Below are 15,012 nucleotides of genomic sequence, written 5' to 3'. Positions count from 1 at the left end.
TAATATTTTATATTCCCACGATGAGTACCACTAGGTACATCTTATAGCGTAAGTATACCGATACTTAGTAGCGTATAGGTATAACCGGTATGGTTTATTTTTATACAATCTTTTTAGAAATTTACTTTAAAAATCATAATTTAAAAATTTAAAATATAATATAGAAATAATAATAATATAGAAATTTACTTTAAAAATCATGATAAAACAACTTTTAACAAATAAAAGTTTTCGAAATCGATTTGAAAAACTTCATAACCTATTTCCATTTGAAGAGACGTGGACGAGACGAATTTAATTAAATGGACAAAAAGCCAGCGCGTGCCAGACCTTCGTTATTTTATATACTTCTCTGCGTTTTGTCCCCAGTACTGGGAGGAATGTTTGTTCGGATTTTTGTCTGGATCATGGTGGCTTTGGGAGATAACAGGTAATAAAGGTGAAAAAATCTTCCGTCAAAGTATAAAGACTATTTTTTTAAATATTTTCTTCGGAATAGTATTTGTAATCACGTCATGCATTGCCAGACACTTACTGTCGTGGCAACCCTCTGCCAGACACCCTTGAACTTTTAAATTGTAAGGGTGTCTGGCAGGGACACATTCAGCTTTAATAAAATAAGTAACGAAGGTCTGGCACGCGCTGGCTCTGTCTACAAGAAGTAGGTACTTTATAGCAGATTTAAAAAAAAATATTGTTTTAAATCTATACTTAGGTATAATATTAGTGTAACTGAACGAACTCGAAAAATATTAATCAGTTACATTCTATTCAATTGAAACTTTGTACAGTTAGCGTTGGTACTTGCGGGAAGATTTCTAACATAGAACATCAATGTAGATATAGGTGGCGCGCGATTCGCATTACAACGAATGCTGAATATTAGTTAAGTAGTCATACCTACATAAAATTAAATTAACAAAAAAAGAAAAGTAATTATACTTTTAGTAAAAGTAAGATAGCACTGACAGCGGACGAATGCAATGCGCAATTAAAAAGGGTACGCAAGTTATCTACGTTTACATTTAAATTTTGCTGAAGCTGATGAAGATAAGTATTCACCCCTGTATCATCCAGATACCTATAGTACGCGACAGGTCGAGATCGCAATCGAGGTATGAGGCGGGGGAACGCCCCGCACACCCACGTTATCCCGCACCGGATTAGCGCGGGGCTGTGCGGATGTACGGGGCGTTTCCACCCCGATTGTCATCTCGACCTGTCGCGGACTATATTTAGCAAATAATTTGCAAACTTTACTTTGTAAACTAGAAATAAAACAGTAGGAATCAGACTCGCGCACTGACGGTTCCGTAGTACAATCGTATTTTATCGACATTTTGCACGATAAATCAAAAACTACTTACTAGATCTCGTTCAAACCAATTTTCGGTGGAAGTTTGCATGGTAATGTACATCAATGTAAAAAGCTGTGACATACATACAGACAGACATGACGAATCTATAAGGGTTCCGTTTTTTGCCATTCGGCTACGGAACCCTAAAAACTTGTTACTTACTTGTTACCAAATCCTAGATAAGTAAATCAATGTTTTTCTAATTTACAATCATTTGCCGTGGAAACAAAAACAAGACAATGAAAAAATAGTCTAAAAAAGTTATTGCTTTCGAACGGACCAAATTATGGACATGCGAGACTTTACCACTCTATTCCCTTATATCGAAAGTCGAAACATGAGTGCAAAAGCCTGATTCGTTAGCCGATGACAAAAAAATAATGTGAAATGCGGATTGGAAGAGAATGGATCTCATAGCGGAATAAAAAAAGGAACGAGATCAGAGATGGGATATCGTTTGACGGCCGTGGACCCTCGTAGCTTCTACGTAGCGATCATCTGGATCACTGTAGCTTTGGTTTGATTGGTAGAGCTTTTATTAATGTTTGTTGGTTTGGTTCTTGCATTTTAGAATGTTACAGACTGCAGTTTTTTTTTGCGAAATAGGCTTACGATGGACGATGCTCATGCTTTTCATAAAACCGGCCAAATGCATAAATGAACAACATATTTTGAGTGTATGAAATATTTCATTTCCGAGCTAGAAGCTACAAAACGTGAAAGAAAAACCAAAAAAATGTTCGTTTGTCTTGGTCTTACAAACTACTTCATGAATCGTTGTTTTCAGCAATTTGTTGTTTAAATATACTAGGTGTATACTATATACCAAAATTTTATATTTCTAACTATGTACTTGGTTAGTTTTTGAGATAGACCCCGTTACTTTTAGTTAGTTTAATAAAATTTTCAAGTATTTCTGCGAATTTATAAAATAAAATTAGTGAGAGTAGACAATAACCGTCCCAACAGTTTTCAAATACATTTTAATCGAAATTCCAGCACTGAAAAATCCACTTACGTCCATTATGGGGATTTCACGGGAGGACGGTCTTTGATATATTTAACTTTAATGAAAAATCGTGTACTAGAACGTTGTCTATACATCCTATTTTTGCCTAACTTTCAAAAAACGAGTTTCTCAATTCTTTGTCTATTTTGCATTTGACTATTTGAAAGCTTTAAAAGTTTTACGTTGACTACAAACTTTTTTTAATTATTTAAGGCCCTTATTGTATTTTCATCATAATTCTTACGGCTTAGGTATATACCTACCTACGTTAATGTAAAAATGGTAGATAGGTAGGTACTATATCTGAACGTAGATAAACCTACTATACATTTTTAAATACACCTTTAGAAAACTAGAGAATTTTCCATCACATCTAAAAATAAAAGCAAATAAAAGTTTATTACAATGAATGAAATATCTTAATTTAGCGAAGATTAATTCTGAATTCTCAGAAACGCTTGCTCTACGTAGACCGCGCGTAGATTAATAAACGCTACGCCACCGCACCTCTTTCTAAAATTAATCGCACCTCTCAAACAGGAAAACAAATTAAACCAAGGGCGCTCATTTTCACAAAGTTCCTTTATTAATTATCGTCTCTGTCTGTGTGAACACAGCGACTAATATGAAGCTATACAATTTACATGGTAAAAGCTGAAAAAACAGCATTGCAAACTCAAAATTTAAAAACATAGAAGGTATTTTTACTTAAAGACAAAAAAATACTTTATGTGAGTTCTTTAAGACAACAGCAGCGACCATGTCTCGGATCCATATGTCATCACTGGCAACACGCACGCACACGAAGACTTTTTCTTCAAGCACTGAGGAATTTCGGCACGATTCAATAGTGTGTTCTAAGTATATCAAGATTCTAGATACTCTACAGTCTACATATGTAACTACTTGATCTAATATACTTACACGCATCACCTCACATTGTGTGATGTAGGGTGTTGCCAATATGTTTCGGTCATTAATCAACGTACCTACTTAAGTAATTTACTCATTCAGCTGTAAAAATAGTTAAAGATACCCATCGACGCAGAATTGTCCCAAATGAAATTTCATGACCCATTTAACAGTGCCGTGTTTTGGACAGAGATTAACGCATTTCCGATTTCCATTAATAAATTCAGCTTGATACAGAATTACAGTAACTCCGTGCCGTGTACGCGATATTCGCTAACTACCGTATCGAAGTATATTTATGAATGCGTATACCTACATTTAATTTAACAAAGACGTACCTACATAACACATCTCTTAAACAGGTGCATGCTATAGCATGTTCTCTACTAGAATGTTACTTTATAGTGATTTAGACCAACAAACACTATAGTTTATAGATGATGCCTGCAACTTCGACTGCGTGGATTTCGGTTTCAATAATCTTATGGAAACTCTTCGATTTTCCAATTAGTAGAATACAATTTACTTACCAAAGAAGCCGGTTAAAAAGAAAATTATATGATGGATTTGCAGTCAAAATAAAAATCAATAAAAGCGGCGAAAAGTGTAAAATAAGAAAAAAACAATATTCTTTCTTTATCTTCGGCATATAATCGTATTTGTTGCAGTTAGTACTGCAGATTACAGCACAATTTCCGCCTGACTGCAGCCGCGATCAGGAAAAAATAAGAAAACCTTTCCAGGCACTGGATGTATTGCTTGGCTATCGATTAGTACTTTTTAACTTCAACTGGTTTTACCCTTCGATTGACTTTATAAATAGGTATTAGAAGATGGTTTTTATTTTTTAATACTGTATTAAATCTATATAATATGAGTAAACATAATTTTAGATACCACCTTTAGCTACTAACTGAAACCACACTCAATTTATGTATTGCGTCATGCGTGTTATGTACTGCATAAGTCATGAATATACTTGAATATACTTAGTACTGTAGTATTTTATTTTCCCCGCTGTAGTGTTTGTTCCGTTTTTAATGAATACTTATAAGTTTGTCCATGATTCAGTAATATTGAGTTAGGGCTTTCTATATATTATAGTATTCATAAGAAATAATTGAAATACTTTTGATATTACCATATACCATACCATATACCATAAAACCATGAAGTGCATACTGAAGTTGGCATCAACCTAGAACTTATTAGTTTTTAATGTCCAAAAAAGGAGTGTAAAGTTTCAGGGTTCATATTATGTATGTACATAAGTATGTATGTATGTATGTAAGTTTCATTTATTCCACCATAACTTCTAAATGCTTGAACAGATTTGGATATAGGTATGGGGTATCGTTCCCGTATGACACGGGCTATACATTTTTTGAAAAAAAAAAAGTTAATATGGCGGCGCCACTTTTAAATATGATTTTTTAAGGTCTGTCGTGTCTTTTAGGTATTACGTACGACTTGTTTAGTTTGTAATATTCAGGCTCTTCTACTCTCTTATGCTTGCATTTCAAGAATAGGACATAGCAACCATGACTCACAATTAACTTTCTCTGCTCATAATTGAAAAGAAATTAAAACTTCAGGGGCTTCTTTCAATTGTTGTCTCAAGTATAAAAGCCTCGTCTCCAAAGGGAAAGACCAGAATCAGTTTTGCGCTCATCGCTTCCATTAGCATCTAAAGTGAAATTTTAAAAAAAATGTTGAAGGTTCTATTTTTCGTGGCCCTGATAGCTTGCTTTGCTTTAGTAACGCAAGCTCAACTGACTTTCACTTCAAGCTGGGGCGGCAAGAGGTCCTCGGGGCCAATGATGTGTCGAAGTGACGAAGCTGTTGCAGAGATTTACAGAATAATCCAGGTAAGATTTTAATAGCCAGGCTTCTCAACTGATAGGGATCTAAATCGCAAAAAGTGAAACGAACGAACGCGGCGATGAAACGCATCTCATTCGCTGGGCAGTGCTTATTGCAAATAACAATACCTACACCTTGAACTTTACCCAGGAGTGAAACTTCAATAATTATAATAATTTGTGTTTGAAGGGGTCTTACTTCTTTACTTTGGACTATATTTTCGAAAATATCATGCCCGCGACTTCGTTCCCGTGGATTAAGGTTTTTAAAAATTTATTTACTTTGATTTATTTTGATTTTCCAGGATAAAAAATAGCCTGTACCAAATTTCGTAGAAATCGATTGAATGGATGGCCCGTGAAAAACTAGCAGACATACAGACAGACCGATAGACACACTTTTTAAAGATTTTACACTTTTAGATTTTACGAAGGAGTGTTCTTTCTACTACATATTTTACTTTTTTATTATTTTAATTAAATTGTTCACCTAAATATATTGGTTTTGTTCGGATTTTCACCTATTCTACTAGCATAATAGTACTTGTTATATTCCCACCAGACAAACTAAGATCTTGTTTGATAAATAAAATTATTTTTCTTTATCTTTCAGAACGAAGCCAAGAGACTGTTGATGTGTCAAAAGCCCTAAAAGTTTCCAAGCGGTCCAAACACTTCCACAATGAGGCAACCACTACCATTCCGAATAACAAATATTTTTTGTATCGACGTTTTCAATTCAATATAGCAAAATATATCAAAATGTAAAATTAGAGTTGTTGATTAAATTGTTTTGATTATTGTATCTTCCTCTTCTTGGTTACCCGATATACGTCCACAGCTGGATAAAAATCTTTTTCTAAATCTAGGGACATCCACGCGCCACTAGTGGATCTCGGCTTTTTACCCCACTGCTCCAGAAGGAGCAGGTTTTTATATATGTATCAAAATTGTTTGGGATCCCCTGCAGCCTAAACGGGTTTACAGATTTTAATAAATGAGGAATCATTGGACTTGTAATAAGTCAACGTTTGAAAAAAAAACTTCCCCAGCACGAAAAAAATTTTTTCATATCCTCTTAAGTGGTACCTTGGTGAATTGACCTTTTGAAAACATTTTGAAGTTTCTTTTACAGTTTACCAAAAATATTTACGGTTATATAAACTTCAGTCACATGGCAGGCACAAGTTTAACAATCAAAAGACGTTTGTTCTTTTGTATGACTGAGATATATTTTAGCACTGAAGTTTAATTAACTTTTGTAGGCTTCTGCGCAGGCGGGTTTATTTTTTATTTAATAATTCGTATTTATTCATTATTTCGTATATACTGGTGTTGTGTACATATTTATCTCAAGCTTTCAAATGTAGTTATTCCTCAATATGAAGACGAACATTTTGGAGACATAAGGAAAATGAATGAAAAAGTTTCTTTGTTCTCATTCGTTTACCTTTTGAGCTTTGGCCCTTGATCATTAAGTTCGCTTGTTAGCCGCTGTTTTCGATACGATCGACCTTTTTATCGACTCCGTGTCCTTTTTGCGAAATTCCTTTTGGAGAAAAGAAATAGCTGGATGAAAATAGTAAAAACAATCTTTTTGTTTATTCTTTTTGTATTGTTGCTAAGATCAACCCATCGCCGGCTCACTGCAGAGCACGGGTTTCTTCTCCGAGTGAGAAGGGCTTTGGCCATAGTCTACCACGCTGGACATGTCCACACGCTGGACTTCGCACACCTTTGAGAACATTATGGAGATCTCTCAGGCATGCCGGTTTCCTCACGATGTTTTCCTTCACCTTTAAAGCAAGTGATATATTTTAATTACTTAAAACGCACATAACTCCGAAAAGTATTAGAGGTACGTGCCCGGGGTCGAACTCCTAACCTCCGATCAGAAGGCGGACGTCCTTACCACTAGGCTTTCACAGCACATTCATTGTATTTAAACCATAACACATAAAATAAAAATTAATAATTGTGTTCGTTTCTTGAAATTGGATCTACCTAGCTGGATTGTGTGTCCCAGGTAACGAACTCGTCTACAATTTCGAGGCAATGGGCAGGGTACATAGTTCGAAAAACTGATAGACTTTGGGGTTCCAAACTGCTAGAATGGCGACTTCGCACCGGAAAGCACAGCGATGGAAGACGCCCCCACTAGGTGAACACACAACATCAATCGAGTCACAGGGAGGCGCTTGATTCAATGGACGTCTATCGGTTGATGTTAATGATAATAGTGTGTTCATTACATAATATGCTTTCGAACATCGTTCCTCCTATTGAGACAAAACTTTGTACAATTGCAATTTAACGTTTTGTGGATTTTCTTGTGTTGTTGCTATCAAATAAAATCGTTTAGAACACAATTTCTTATTTGAACTAACTCTGCATTGGTTTCTCTACGCCCAAGTAATGTATTCGAAGCGGCGACCACTCTAAACGCTTTCAAATTACCGAGTGCCCTAATGGGCAAACTTAATATTCTGAAAGGGATACTGAATCGCCCTCGATGACTGTGCCCTTACGCGCATTTTATCTTTTACCACAAATTGTTTATACGAGCTAGGGCTTTTACATAACGGAATTAAGACTGCCCTAATACAAAATTTACCTGAAAGGCTACCCTTACCCTTCATCTCGTGAATAAATGAGGAAGGTAGGTTTTATAATTACCTTTATCACTGACAGCACGATTTAATTTAATGATTACGAAGGGGCTCTGAATCTTTATCAAATTTTTGTAATTTTATCTATACAATAAGATTTTAGACATATTCTTAAATACGTTTTAGATATCCGTATTCGTCCATTAGTATCAGTCCTGTTTTAGACAATAGTTAATACACACTGGACCTGCGATTGACGACCTGTATTGAATCAACTCGATTTTCGCCATTTTCACGCTGCTGATAGCAGTAGTGAGCGTCATATGAGTGTACTATGATAAATTATTGTAATAGTTTTCATCCCGGGGCAGGACATAGGCTACTTTTTGTCCTGAAAGTCAAAGAGTTCCCACGTGATTTTTAATAACCTAAATCCATAGCGAGGATGTCACGGGTATTATCTACTTATTTTGTACATAATATGTATAAACATTGCTTGCATCCCGGACACGGATATAGGCTAATTTTTATCCCGGAAAATCAAAGAGTTCCTACCTAGGCATGAAACTATCGGCTCCATATGAATTGCGCCCTCATTTGCAGGCATGAAGGTTTTCAAATTATCCAGCTAAATATGCGGACAAATTTATCTTAAATTTCATCAGGTTGAGCGAAATTTAAATTAAAATGTAAATGTTGATGGGTAGCGCGCCCTCTCTAATTGCGTACGCGACCGGCGACCGTTCGTTGTCAAAGTTGTCCCATTCGAGGCCTTTCTCAACCCCGCACATGACAGATATTATCATGGGCTAAGAGCCAGCGTGTGCCAGACCGTCATTATTTTATAAAAGCTGAAAGTTTCCCTGCGTATTGTCCCCAACACAGGGAGGAACGATGTCCGGCAGTGGCAGGGGGTTACAACAATACTTAGTGTCTGGCAGTGGCCGGGGGTTGCAACAATACTTAGTGTCTGGCAATGGCCGGGGGTTGCAACAATACGTAGTGTCTGGCAATGGCCGGGGGTTGCAACAATACTTAGTGTCTGGCAATGGCCGGGGGTTGCAACAATACTTAGTGTCTGGCAATGCATGATTTCTAATATATTCCGAAGAAAATATAAGAAAATTAGACTTTATACTTTGACGTAATAATTTTTACACCTTTATCTGTTATCTCCGAAAGCCACCATGATCCAAACTTCATAGTCGCTCATTCCTCCCTGTGTTGGGAACAATACGCAGAGAAACTTTAAGCTTTTATAAAATAACGAAGGTCTGGCACGCGGGGGCTCTTTCTATCATCTTAAATTAGCGCAATTTCTTTATTTCGACATAATTTATACATTTCCCATAAAAAAATCGAAACACCTCGCAAAAGTTTTTAGTAAGTATGGAAGTGTTTTTTTAATGATAAGTAGATGAAAAATACCTACTTATGAAAGAAATACAAGTGCTTAGAATAACATACAAGTGGTCGGTTGATTATTTATTATTATACATTTCCAAAATTTCCAGTTTAGGTAATTATTGAATAGATATTTACCTATTGCATGAAAATTGTTACACGATTATAGTCAGATTCGCACACGACGGGTTCCGTACCATCGCATAGGATTGTGCTTTTTAATTTTTTTTAATTTACACGGTGGTCATTTTTTATTATTCGCTAATAGACAGACAGACGGACGAATAGCAGAGGCCTAGTAATAGCTTGGCAACCTTTGGGTACAGAACCTTAAAAATACCCAATTTGGAGCCCCCCCTCTTTATGTGAACTCATATCTGCAATGCAATCTTCCCTATTCAACTTTTATTTGCGAAGCCAGTAGGTACAATTTAGCATCAAGATTTGCTTTTGGCGTTCGATCATCCGCAGAAAAAAGTTGAACAATATTGTTATAGGAATATAACGTCTATTCTCAAGTGATAAAGGCCAAGTTAGAACAATGCCTGAATGTTTTAATGCTGCAGTCTATCAAGTCTCTAGAGATCTGTATGGACCCTTGGCTGATGTCATCAGAACATTAGGGAAGAGCTTTCGCGTATCGAAATGACTTGCTTACGGAGCGGCCCTTGATAAGGGACTTATAAATGTTTTCAAATAGGTAGGTAAATAGGATGACTAAGTAAGTAGATTAAAAATACTTTGGTACCTAAAGCGATCTAGATCTGTTTATGTATTTTGCAATAATTTTTTTATATCAATGAAACCGAGCACTCGCAGAAGGCAAAATCCGACGTTTCTGTCAGACGACAGAAACTTTCACGCAATGGTCAACAACATTCAAACAATCAGTCAATAACTGCACAAAGTTTCAACGGATGAACGATTTATTTATTTATTTATTTTTATTATTCATGTACCAAAAATTGTAGTTACAAAGTAATAATAAATTAAGTGCGATGTGCAAACACAGAGGTAAAAATAAACGGACAAATACACAAACATACAAACAAACAATTTATATAATATGAATGGATTTATAATTTATATCAATCGATGCCTAAATTAAAAATGTTCATTAAACTTAAAAACCGGCCAAGTGCGAGTCCGTCCGGACGAAGGTTACGTACTACAGTCGTATTTTTTCGACATTTTGCACGATAACTCAAAAACTATTATGCATAAAAACAAATAAAAATCTGTGTTAGAATGTACAGGTATGTATGACACCCCCTTTCGTATGATACCCCACTTGGTATTATCTTACTTTGAAAGTTGAAAATACTAACTACTTATTTGTTTATGAACACATTTTTTTTGTGATGTAACCACAAATTCACGTTTTCGTATTTGTCCCCTTAAGTGTGCTACAAGACCTACCTACCTGGCAAATTTCATGATTCTAGGTCAACGAGAAGTACCCTATAGTTTTCTTGACAGACACGACAGACAGACAGACAACGAAGTGATCTTATAAGGGTTCCTTTTTTCTTTTGAGGTACGGAACCCTAAAAATGATGTTTTCCTTCACCCTTAAAGCAAGTGATATTAAATTGCAATGCTGACTTAATTTAACTTAATCCATTCAGAAAGGTCCAGTGGAACTGCTTAATTACTTATTTCAAGAACTTTGCCGCTCTAATTACGAAAGGATTTTTCAACATCGATCGAGCAAATGGGATTAAGACGCGCGACACGTCACAACATGGCGGAAATGATTTCCCTTTCTTAGTTTGGAGTTTTAGGTAGGTAATTAAAATCAACCAAAAATTTAGTTTTTTAAGAACAATCAAGTACTTATTAATAATTTGATTGAATAGGTACAAAAACAGCTCTTGGATAGACCTGTAATAGAGAGAGCCAGCGCGTGGAGACCTTCGTTATTTTGTAAAAGCTGAAAGTTTCTCTGCGTATTGTCTTCCAAAGCCACCATGATAAAAACTTCATAGTCGCTGATCGTTCCTCCCTGTATTGGGGACAATAACGAAGGTCTGGCACTGCCGCGCTGGCTCTTAGTCCATAAGCTATAACAGAAATCTGCAAACTCTACGTGGACGAAGTCGCAAGTGTAAACTAACTAGTTAGCACTTAGCAATAGGCAAATGGAGGTTCGCAGTTGACTAGATATTACAGGGGACTAACGCAAACCAAATGGAATTCAGGTTGAAGCGACGTCTTGGAGTTGACTTAGTTTAGCTCAGGCGATTCGGAACGAGTCCAGTGACACTGCTTAATTGCTTCAACTACTGCGAGCAATGTTCAAACTACGGGTAAAATGTTGATTAAATCCTACTGATCCTACTAAAGTACGAAAGGTAATCTTTACCTTGTTTGTAGGTAATTTTCTTTTATTTGGATTTTCGTTTTACTTTAATTCTTTATTCATACTAAGTAATATTAAGTAAGTATAAACTAAGTAGATGACGACGTGCGCGTGGATTTAGGTTTTTAAAAATCCTGTGGAAACTCTTTGATAATTAGGGATCCGTACCTCAAAAGGAAAAAAGGAACCCTTATAGGATCACTTTGTTTGTTGTCTGTCTGTCTGTCCGTCGTGTCTGTCCAGAAAACCTACAGGGTACTTCCCGTTGACCTAGAATAATGAAATTTTGTAGGTAGTCTTATAGCACAAGTAAAGGAATAAATCCTAAAACCGTGAATTTGTGGTTACATCACAAAAAAAATTAAAACGTGTTCACAAAATTTTCGTTCGTGAACACCTTTTAATTACAGCGCCATCTATATGTGATTTGATATATAGATTAATTAATTTTAATTTATTAAATTACATATACGCTGTTGTCATTATCTTGCATTGTTGCACATAAATATTGTTAAAATATCTTGTACGGCAGTACGGAACCCTTCGTGTGCAAGTCCGACTCGCATTTGGCCGGTTTTCGGGATAAAAGTAACCTATGTCACTCTCCAGCTAGGTGATTCGCTAACTCAGTGTCTAACACAGAATGATAGCCACCGAGGTTGGTTGGTTCTACATTGCTGCTTCACTGGGCGGTAGTAAAATATGTTTTCGTAGAAAACCTTCAACGGATTAAAAAATGAGCTCTGTGGCTATCGTTCAGTGTTAGACACTGAGTTAGAGAATCACCCCACAGGTCCTTAACTATAGCCATGCAAATTATCACCCGTTCCGTAACTCAGTTAGGGGCAGACCAGTATTAAGTCTTACTAAAGTTTTTTTCGTTTTTTAATACTAGAACTTGAAATATTATCTAACTCAACCATGAACTTTGAAGGAAAAGCTGATGCGGATATCTAGTGGTAATAAATTTCCGTGAAACAAAGTTTTGATAAATAATTGAACGAAGGGTTAGACAGTAAACTGGAGGACAAAACTAATTATTGTTACTTAATTTTAATTGAATTTAAAATATTTTTATTGCTTAATAAGTACCTACTACGACAAAGAATAAAAAATACGGGATATGCTTAAAAACAAAGAGCGACCTTATTAATCACTACCAGTGATCTCTTCCAGGTAACCCATACTTAGGAACTGATGTAAGACAGGCAATTTATTTACTTACCTTGCCTTTTGGATATCATTATCATCACATTTTACAAAACCATCTACCTAATAAATGAAATTGCAAAACTCAATTTAAATTCTTTGCTTAAAAATTAGTCGATGTTACTGATTAACATGAAAGCTCTATTTTACTAGCCACTCAAAGTGCTATTTTTAAAATTAAAATAAAATCTTGTTGGTTGACAAAAAGATACTTAAGTATGGTAAGTTATTATGGTAAAAGTCAACAAGTTTTTCTAAATTTCTTCCAATACTTACTTATTTTAATCATTCCAAATATCAGAAAAACATAATCCATTAACGCAGTGTTTTATAAACTTCACTATTCCGACTGTTTATCGGCTTATGACGTGTCACGTTTGATAGAGATCAAATATCTCGCACCCTGTTATTGTTCATCGAAGTATAAAAAGCTCTGCCTGAAAAGCGTGGAAACTCACGGCGCGTGTTACCGCGACTCCGAGCGCGCCCTTACTGAATACCGACAGCTCTGAGCTTTTCCGGCGAGCACATGATTTTCTAAAACAACCGCCAACCCTTTCATAACTCGGTCGAGAGTGCGAAACCTTCACATAGTGACACGGGGGAGCAACATAATAGCAGTTCGTTAGCATAACTTCGCCCGGGGATACTCGACCTTGCTTTAATTAAATATTTGTTTATTATTTCTAACCAGCGGATTTTTAAAGAATTTTTTTGTTGAAAATTAGAATTCTTGCCAGAGGGAAAGAATAAAGCTAGATACTTAGGTATTCATTTTCAAGCGCTCTACCTAAGTAGGTACCTACTTGAAAGATTACAAGGGGTGGAACAAATTGACTGATAGTGGTTTTCCGGTGAACGTATGAGTTCCCAGTTCCCGGTGCTATGCTAATTCAACTTAGCTAAACAACCCTGTGAATACTATGAATTCTAAGCAGCAGCTTTATTTAATCCGTCTGTCTGCTAGCTTTTCACGGCTGAACCGTTTAACCAAATTGATAAAATTTAGTAAGTACCTACATAGTTAGCTTACATCCCGGGGAAGGACATAGGCTACTTTTATCCCGGAAAATCAAAGAGTTCCCACGGGATTCTTAAAGGCCCATCCGTATAACCAATTTATATGAAATTTGGCACAGACTGCTTGCGTCCTGGATATTGACATACTTAGGCAACTTTATATCCCTGAAAAGCAAAGACTTCCCACGAGATTTTTAGAAACCTAAATCAACGCGGACGAAGTTGCGGGCATCGTCTAGTAGTAAATAAATTAGGTACCTATAGTTTATACTTTAGATTATAAATTTTCATTATTAATCATGGTCCTAAGTAAATTGTGAACGTGCTTGGAACAATGCCGAATGAACCAAGACGGCTGCATGCTGGCAAGCAGCAGGTTTGTATTTCTAAATCTTGATTCATCTCTGCCAAAATCCTAGGCTAAATCTAACTTAAGACCCTCATAAAGAATAGCGTTATAAACTACAGATTAATTAATAAACAAAAACAAATTAAATCCGGAAATATTTTTTTTAGCATCAGGTAATATAAACATTTAAAAATATCCCAACACCGACTGAGAAAAGAGCTGATAATTTTTAAACAGCTGAACAGATTTTCATCAAACAGCTCTAAGAACCAACTCGATTGAACGCACTTTTGAACAAAAAACTCTACAGCAGCTTTCCATTTATTCGAACGCTCCAATGCCACAAAAAGACACTCACACGGAAAGATTATCAAAAGGGTTGAACTTATAACAACACCCTCCTTTTGCGTCGAGGGCTGACAACATGAGTACCTAATTGAGCTTAATAATGCAGCTATGATATAATGATGTATAAACTTTTCAAGTAAACGAATCGTACAAAGTGCTCAAGTTTGCCTTTAAGAAAACTTCGCATCGCAAGGATTGTTTATGCGACTTATAGTTTCGTTAGTCGGGCGGGTCTCATGGAACTTAGCCTTGTTAATTAAAAACTCCTTCCTGTGTGATGCATACTAATAATATTCATATTGTATGACATTTTATTAAAGCTTTTTAATAAAACGATATACCTATCTAAGTATTGTTTTAAGTAATCAAATATCACTTGCTTTAACGGTGAAGGAAAACATACACAACAGGAAACCTGTATGCCTGAAAGTTCTCCATAATGTTCTTAAAGGTGTGTGAAGTCTACCAATCCGCACATGGCCAGCGTGGTAGACTATGGCCAAACCCTTCTCACTGTGATAGGAGACCCGTGCTCTGTAGTGAGCTGGCGATGGGTTGATTATGATGATG

General features: G+C 36.0%; 1 protein-coding gene across 1 annotated transcript in view; it reads right to left on the bottom strand.

Moving 5' to 3' along the window:
* The window catches only part of LOC117987390 (uncharacterized), a 156,524-nt gene extending 143,274 nt beyond the window's left edge, over positions 1–13,250 (bottom strand). Inside the window, exon 1 of the mRNA XM_034974393.2 lies at positions 13,002–13,250. The gene's annotated coding sequence lies outside the window, so the exon portion shown is untranslated. The remainder of the gene's footprint in view (positions 1–13,001) is intronic.
* Between the last annotated feature and the right edge of the window lie 1,762 nt (positions 13,251–15,012).

Source organism: Maniola hyperantus, chromosome 13 (assembly GCF_902806685.2).
Source record: "Maniola hyperantus chromosome 13, iAphHyp1.2, whole genome shotgun sequence".
Classification (NCBI taxonomy): Eukaryota; Metazoa; Arthropoda; class Insecta; order Lepidoptera; family Nymphalidae; genus Maniola; species Maniola hyperantus.
The sequence above is the reverse complement of the archived record's forward strand: the minus strand, read 5'-3'. Positions and strand labels throughout refer to the sequence as shown.